Source organism: Rhipicephalus sanguineus, unplaced genomic scaffold, assembly GCF_013339695.2.
Source record: "Rhipicephalus sanguineus isolate Rsan-2018 unplaced genomic scaffold, BIME_Rsan_1.4 Seq11288, whole genome shotgun sequence".
Lineage (NCBI taxonomy): Eukaryota > Metazoa > Arthropoda > Arachnida > Ixodida > Ixodidae > Rhipicephalus > Rhipicephalus sanguineus.
In genome coordinates this window covers 46,134-54,693 of record NW_023614376.1, presented here as the reverse complement: position 1 = coordinate 54,693, position 8,560 = coordinate 46,134, and the positions used below count along the sequence as shown (strand labels likewise).

The window sequence follows — 8,560 nt, the reverse complement described above, 5'->3', positions numbered from 1 at the left end:
CGTCAATCCAAATACGCCAGAAGTGACACCATCATACCTAGCCTTGTAGCTGCACGTCACCAAATATTTCTGGCCGTCATGACATGATTATAAATTGATTCCAGCCAGTCCTGAAATTTCTAGAAAAACTAGCGTTAATGGTATCATTTGCACTGCAGTCGGCTATTGGGCTTTCTAAGTGCGTTCACTTTATGCGTAAGGAGTATGTGCTAGAGTTTCTGAACTATGTGAGCACTCTTTCAAAAATTAGTAGCAGTCATGCAGGTGCTCTTCTCACTGACCTACAAAAAACTCATGACATTCATCTGGTACGGTTTATGTGTTTGGTGTTATAGAATAAACGTCGTTTCGTTAAGTTCTGCGCCAAACAACCATCAGTTATTTGGCCACTCTTTGTAATGCTATTGAAAACACTATTTTAATCCAATGGTGTAGTGAAGCTTGTAATAAATGTTTCTTCTTTTTTTGTATAAGTGGTTCATGACAGCATTTGAGGATCTCTGGTTGTGCAGACCATTATATTCATTGTCCATAGGAGAGATGCATGCTAGATTTTCTTTGACTTGAACGAACATTTGCCTTATTTCCTTTGTACTGTTCTAATGCTCTTATCAGGTTTCTTTGTGTAGTTGATGCAGTCCTTACTGCTTTCTTCAGCTGGAACATAAGTACATATGGGCTGTATAGTAGTCTTTCTTTTGCAGAGCCGTGAACGTCGGCTGACTCAAAAGAAGCAAAACTTTATCGAAGTGCGCCTAGCATACTCAATAGCTGACTCAAAAGAAGCAAAACTTTATCGAAGTGCGCCTAGCATACTCAATACAGTGGTCAGTGGGTCTGAACGAAAAGTTGTGTGGCAGGCCTAACCAGCACAAAATTGAATGCGTCTGAGTAATTGCTTGTTAATGAGTTGAATTCCACTTATGGGATTTATGCAGTATGGTAATATTAGCCTTTCCAAGTGCTCAGCATTCTAAAGAGCAGCTCTGTGCCAAGATATCTATATCAGTGTGAGTTTACTGAGTGGGCTTCTACAAAAGGCGCGCCAACTTATGTGCACCAAGTTCTGCTCTGTATTCTGCACTTGTATTCTTCGGTGGTATTTGCAGAATCTGTGCTTGCTTGTAGGGAACTCCATGCCAGCTTTGCAAGACAGCATGTCTGCTGAGGCTGATGTAGAGACTATACACAGTAGTAGGCAATTTACTCTGGCTTTAGGGCTACTCGTGAAGTTGCCCAAGTCAAGCAACTGGCTGATGTGTGTCTGCACAGCAGTATTCTTTACAGTCTCTGGCCTGGTGCTTTTTAGATAGTATGTGTGTTCTTGCGGGGAACTTCATAAAGACGTTCCCCCCACCCTTTCCTTCTCTGCCCCTTCTCTCTCCCTCCCTTGCTGCCGTTTCAGTCAACCCCCGTGGGGTCCCTTCAGACCGGACAGGAGGTCATCGTTTCTCCAAACAGGGAAAGGCACATTATACAAATGCCCGGGTAAGGCAGCCAAGAATGCGAGACCCTTTCGCCCCTCTTGCTTTATCCTCCTCTGTCTCTTCTCCGCCTGTCCCTCTTCCTGTTCAACCTTTCCTTGGCTCTGCATGGCATTGTTTCGGACGGTGGCACAAGTGGACACAACCATCACAACAGCTGGTCACTTCCGTGTAGTTCTGATCGACCTTGCATGTTGGAGGAGCAACATTTGGCGTAGTTACTAATTAAATTACTTTATTTTGGCTTTTCAATTACTTACACTGTTTTCTTCATACTTTGTGATACTCTTGCATGTTTTTCATCAGCATCTCTGGGTGGGTTTCTTTGCCTACATTCATCTCCTCTCAGCGTAAAGTACTTCATGAGAAGAGTGCGAGCCAATGTTTCTGAAATATGTCTTTTGGCACATGCAGTTTCTGACATTTTCGCCCAATTTCACGGTTCATGATTTCCTTCTGGAAGCTTTGCAGCAAGTTAAAAAGTGAAGTTATCGATAAAATAAAAACATAAGTGTTTTTATGAAGAAAAATATTTTTGTATGTCTTCAGGGAGTAGAAGTGCCATATAGACAATGTTATTAGGCAAATAACATGATGTGTCATGCACCAATGTGACTTATTAAAGCTCGATTCAACTAGTCTGGAATTGTGGACATGATATTCACCTGCAGAAATTTTAACCTGGGTTATGCATGAGTGATACGATTGCTTTCTTTCAGTCCCCACTAATGTGCTGAGAGCGACAAATGCAGTATATACAAAACATGTGCCTTGCTCCAGCTTTCCACCATCTCTTTAGGTTAGACCAGGCAAAAGAATTATATGTAAATCTGATGGCATGTATATTTGTCTTAATAGTAATGTTCCTGGCACAGGGTAAAACAGTGGCTTAACAAATGTGGAAATAGGTATATGCGTATTGTTCAGGGAGCCTTTGTTTTGACCTTTTGCAGCAAGCACCTGTTTCCTGCATTTTCTTTATTATAATACTCTCAAGCATTGGTTGTTTCATGTGGAGGATCCCAGAGCCCCACTACAACAGTCATCATGATCATATTGTTTTAGCGCATAAAGCACCATAATTTAGTAATTTTTTTACATTCTTGTCTAGGGGTCGTACTTAATTTTCCTAAACTTTTTAAATAGATGTGCATCAGCTTTAAAAAACAGACATGCTTCTCACTTGCAATAGGTAACAACCATAGCCTTCCTTTAGCTTAGACTCACCCGCTATCACATACACAATTGCTGGTGCGTAAGTGTAGAATTTCGGCAGTGAAGTGCAGCTAACTCTACAGGTTTACAACACTGGTTTCGGACATTTGATGTGATGAAGGTTGCTTGCCCTATGAAAAAAAAAAAAAAAAAAACTGGTTTTCGCATGAGACATAATGTTACTTGTGATAGTGCCAATGTGCCAGGAAGCTTATGATAAAAGTAACGAAAGGTTACCTCACAAGTATAAGTTTAAAAGGCAGAAGCCTGGGTGCTCAGTGCAACTGTGGTTGAGACATAGATTGCATAGCCTACAAAAGGCAACATACAATGTTGAACAGAAGCATTTGGGCGGAAAGCGCAACATGATAATAGGCAGGGCAGCACTGGTACGCAAATTTTGCAACAATTGTGATGCTTTGCGTTCGTGATCTGACTGGCTATCAACTGGAAAAGCAGTGGGGAGACTGAGGGGGCACCCAAAACACTTAACGAGAATGATGGCCCATACACAGGAATATATGGTATTAGCCTTTTATGCCCATTTAGGCATTGCAGCATCTGGTATACCACAGGAGTCGCCCCAGCAGCCAATGCCCGTGCTAGGTGTAGTCGCTCACACTTTAATTTCAAAAGTTTCAGCGGCATCTATACTGCTTTGTAGATACTTACTCTAATTCTTTGTTTTTGTATTGTGTGTGCATGTCTCTCCTGGTCCCTCACTTAGCAGATACATTTAACATTGGACATACTGCACAAGTCTTTCAGTGTTGATAATGCCGCCTTGGATGCTGGCCTCTGTGAACCTGCAGTCAAACCCCCAGAAGAATGCGTGGTTGGACCAAAGCAACCCACGGCAGGCGGGCAATACGCTGCTCGCCGAGAAGCTGGTACATCAGGGAGGCGGGGCTGGTGGTGTGCCCCAGGGCTCGGTTCAGGTCGTCTCCTCTACCAACGGTGACCTGGCGAACGATGACCCCACCACAGGGCACTCCAACACACCCATCGCATTACCTGTCGAAGTGGAAGTCGTCTCAGATACCAAGTGAGTTCTTGTATTCCGCCACAGTGTCACCATCATCATTGTGCATCTCGTGTGGCTTATGTGACAAGCCACGCAGAGTACTGACTTTCGCTCTCACTTGAGATGTTTGCCGCATCAGCCACCATCATGGCTTTCTTTACAAGCCAAGTTCCAGATCACATTTGAAGATACTTGCACTTCTGCACTTTGGAGCACGTGTTACAATAAGTCACAGGAGTGATTGGCATTCTGCTCACTAGCTTAGCCAAAATGAGCCCCTGCCTAGAGCGACTGGATACAGCCCCTGATTGTGATCATGCACAGGTTTAATGGATGGCTACACCGTCCTTGAATAAAGTGGTCACTGCACCTTAGTAGCACTCTGCAAGTGAAGTTTCCCGAGTGGATTTTATGTTCTGGCTACCAGGTGCTCTTGGCATAAGATACAATCATGTTAAAGTCCGTTGCTCGGGGAACTGCCATAGGCAGAGGAGTATTGAACCAAACTCCGGTTTGTTCAATTTGAGAGGCAGCACTGTGTTCTACTCTTCCAAGTCATGAAAGAGCTTTAAGTCGATGCCATTTCATGAAAAGGGGGGAAAAATGTTTTCTGAATTTGTGTAATAAAGACCATTTCATTATCTCAATATTGTTTTCCATTACTGTATACTTTGTTGATTGATGACCACCATGAGGCATCATCCAAGTAGCGAGGGCATTGAATGTGTATATGCAGTTGGCGGTTGAATTTTGGCTTCGTAGAAATTGAATCAGCATTTTTTTATAGACCCAAGAAACCATTACAACCACGGTCGGCAGTCAAGGGCAGTGGTCGCATTTGCAGCGTCAACTTGTCACTTGGAAGGAACAGGTGGTGTGGATTGAGCTAGGGGTATGCAGATGATCCTTGAAACATGATTTTCTCCAACTAACCACTCAGCACAAACAAGCAGTGAGGTTTGTGGAATGGTCAATGAAATATTTGCCTTGAGTGCCCCTTTAAAGAATGACAACTTCTGGTGTGTGTGAGTGCGTGTGTTCCCATGTATTGTAGAAAGATTAAATACTTTCTGGTCAGGTTGTCAGCCACCTACAAGTTGCCTACCACATATTGTCTGGCCAATTGACCAATATCAGTTGTGAAGCTGATAATTCCTCTGCCTGGACTCCCCTCAGGTGCTGCTGCTTCTTCAAGAAGAAGAAAAAGATAGGGCGCCAGAAGTGACTGGCCCTGGCGGCTTCGGCCACACCGGACCAGGAGGCCACACTGCTCTGGACATCCCTTCAGATTCCAAGGAGAGTGTGCCCTGTGCTGCCCCGCCGCATGCCACGGTGGCTGCTGGTGCGCCACACGTCTCGTCCTCAGCCTTCTGATGGCACCACACTATTTATACCAGACACTCCTCACCATGCCTCTCACCACCCGGACTGCTGAGGAAGAGAAGTGGCATCGCCCATCTCTTTCGTTGCTCGGTCGGTTCGGAGAGGAGCACATTGCCGCTGTGTCAGACATGCTGTGCACTCTTACTCGCATGGTGGACAGACAGGAGGCAGGGCTTTCTTTCTTTTTTTTTCTTTTTTTTTCTTCTTCTATGGAGGTGTTTGCAGTGGCCCAACTGTTGCTAGGGCTGTTGTGCAATGGCAGTGTTGAAAGGCGGTGGGCCTTGCCCGAGCCCCCCCTCCCCACATTGTTTCATTACCAGGTGACCTGTCTTGCCAGTTACTACACACCCATGGACAAGTGCTGTCATAAGTTGCCAGTTGTCTTGTGAATGCATAACACTTTACCTACGTTGGTGTGTTGCAGCAGTCGGCCCTTTTCTTTTTCCCCCCTCTGCTGCCGTTGCAGCTGAAGAGAGCTGGCAAACAAATATTTATGGCAGTTTGGAGGTTCTCGGATGTAACGGTAAGGGTACATAAGATTCACCTTAGAGAGGCCTCGAATCTTTTAATGCTGCCCGGGAGGACGATATTTTTCTGTCTTGCCTTCCCTTTGCCCCAGCTGGCACAAGAGAGTTCTTTTGTTAAATAGGTGTTTTTATTACTTTTTCTTTTTTTCCTGCTTTTTTAAAAAACACTTGGTTCCAACAGAAACTATGGCTCGCTGGCGAGTTAGGTTTTTATTTCAATGCCGCTGCGCCTTTGCAGGCCTCTCGCCACTGTTGATGTCTGATGCCATCGGGCACACGCTGACTGATGTGTGCACTGAAGATACGTGCGAGTACATATAGTCACGGTAACTTGAGGAGCAGAACAGAGGGGGAGAAAAGAGAAATTTTTTTCCATTGAGCGAGAAAAACTGAGCAGCGTTTCCTCTCACCCAGCCATGTCACATTCTTTGGTAGCTGGCACGTGACATCACTGCAGTCTTCACGTGTCAAGCAAAAAGTGCATGCCTGGTGCATATCCAAGCGAGGAGTGAGCAGTCAAGTCACCAAGTGACGGTGACACAAAAGCGAGCGGTGGTTGTTGAGCACATACACAGGGCAGGATTTAGAAAGAAAGGCAAGACAAGTTGCACATGTCTGAAGGAGCTTGCTGGTCGTGCTCACAGAGGATGAAGTTAGGGAGTGGAGAGGGTCAATGTTTGAAGGTCTTCTGGCCTGCCCCCCACAAAAAGAAAAAAAAGAAAAAAAATTGTGTGTGTGGTTTACCACAAACAGTGTACAAATTGTAAAGAATAGTTTCTTTCTTTCCTCTTGCTGTCACATCTTTCTTTGTACCGGTCTTTCCTATTTTTTTGTGCTCTGTCGTCTTATTATTTTTTGTAATAATCAGGTTAAAGGCTGTTACGACATTTAGGAGTGTTGGAAGCCAAGAACAGCAAGGTCGTAGGCGTGAGAGTAATATGCTGATTTATTAGGGCCATTGGCGGTGACCATGGCCCCCTCTCGTCTTTCTATTCCGCTCCCGCCCCAAATTCTATCCCATGTATGTGATCGCTGTAACAGAGTGCGCCTCTTTCCTCCTTGTGTATAATACATTTATCTCTGCTGCCTTGTACATAAAGAAACATAATAGGTGAAACAAGAGATGCCACTGCTTTTGTTTTTCTTTTCCCCTCCCCCCCCCCTTTTTTTTTCATTCTTCAATCTTCACTTTTATCTGGGCATGTTACAAGCACAGTTGTTGATGTCTGCTCTTACAGCACTCTTAGCGAAAAAAAAAAAAAAAGAGACGGTGGGAGTTGTCTGTGCACGGACCATTTGTTGCCTTTGCAGCCTTGGCAGTGACGCAAAGGGAAGGACGTTGTTGAAATGTAGCTGAAATCTGGTGGTTTCTGGAGCTTTTTTTTTTTTTTTTCTGTTCTTTCTCAGCATGTCATTTCTGCCGTGGTACTTAGTCATTTTGTTGAGGCACTGCTTACTCTCGCCCGATTATCACGCGTATGTTGTCCTTGCAGTACACCCCCATCTTCCAGTCTTGTTTTCTCACTCTCTCTCTCCACATTAGCTTTCTTTTTACACTGGAATGAATGGTTTTTGATCTCATGCACACTGCTCTCCCATATGTATATTACTTGTTGCCTCTGTGAATGTGTTAAATGCGTGTGTGTGTTCTTTAGATCGTTTTGCTCCGAGTTCACCCACATCAATCGGCGCACAATACGATAGGTAGCAAGCAATGTGACAAACCAGTCTCTCTTGCGCTGCTGACAAATTGTGGTGTGCTTTAATGCTTTTAAATCTTTCCGAACCCCTTTTGTTGTCTGTTCCTCCCCTTATCACCTTTTCCTTTTTTTTCATGTCTGGTCTTGGTTGCATGGTATTTCTATAAATAGTCGTAGCTTGGAACAATGCAATACCGGTGGATTTGTTTATTTTGTGTCCCAATTGTTTCATTGTGTTGCATGTGTGATCCCACAGTGCTCTTCATTGTGTCGCTCAGGTGGCTGTGCAAGCTAAGCTGCCCAGGGTTGCAAATGCGTATGGAGTTGCTCTTTCTGCTGCTGTTTTTTTTAGGGGGGCACGAAATGGGCCCTACCATGACACTTTCCTTTCCCTTTGGACATTATTATTAAATGAGTCTGATCGACGACTTATATAGGTGGATGTGATACTTCGAGCTCAGACAGCCACAATAGCATGTTGCCCCCTCTAGAGAAAAGACGCCATACAGGGCATTTGGCAAGTTCTGGCGAAAGGTGGCTGGATAAGAATGTCAGCGCTTGTAGAAAAAGAAAAAAAAAAACACATCAGCCAGCTTTGGTTGGCAGCTGTCTATAACATTATTTCTTTAGATAGCACAGACTCTGTTGCTTCAGCGTGCTTATGCCTTGATTTTAATGGTATCTGAAAGCTGTAGGAGTTTGGAAAGCTATCCAGCCAGCCGTTTTGTTTAGAACACACTTGCTGAATGTTCTCAATAAGACTAAGGATTGCACAATAAAAAGTGCCTGGCTTTGGTAGAACTTTTTGTGTTGACCATAAGCATACTACTCCCTCCTATTCTACAAAAGGGGGTGCTAAAAAAAAAAAAAAGTGTTCAGTGGATGAAACGTACACACACAACACACTTTCTATCCTCTGAAGTAGATAAGTGTGTGGTGGTTTCAAAGCATTTTCCTCCGAGGAGCATTGCCTCGGGTAATGTTGCTGCCGTCTTTTTCCCTCGCTCGCTGTAGTGCTCGTTATAGTCTGTGTGGCAAGCCAAAGATGTAATGGAAGGGAAAGTTTGCTTGGGCATGAAGTTCATGGGAGATGGAAGCCAGATCAAAAGAAAAAAAAAAGTTTCATTCCGGACCCCTTCTCGATGGTGTGCGTCAATTATGCTACACAGATAGCCTTGTGCTGAAGCTGAACTTTGTATACACACACAAAACGCAAGCTGTTGTGAT

At 44.3% G+C, this 8,560-nt stretch overlaps 1 long non-coding RNA gene across 1 annotated transcript; it reads left to right on the top strand.

The window, feature by feature from the left end:
- The first annotated feature begins 1,404 nt into the window (after positions 1-1,404).
- Positions 1,405-7,626, top strand: LOC119376204 (uncharacterized). The gene is made up of 3 exons (XR_005180524.2): positions 1,405-1,488; positions 3,512-3,744; positions 4,900-7,626. It is a non-coding gene; the product is annotated as an uncharacterized LOC119376204 (long non-coding RNA).
- Positions 7,627-8,560: the final 934 nt, after the last annotated feature.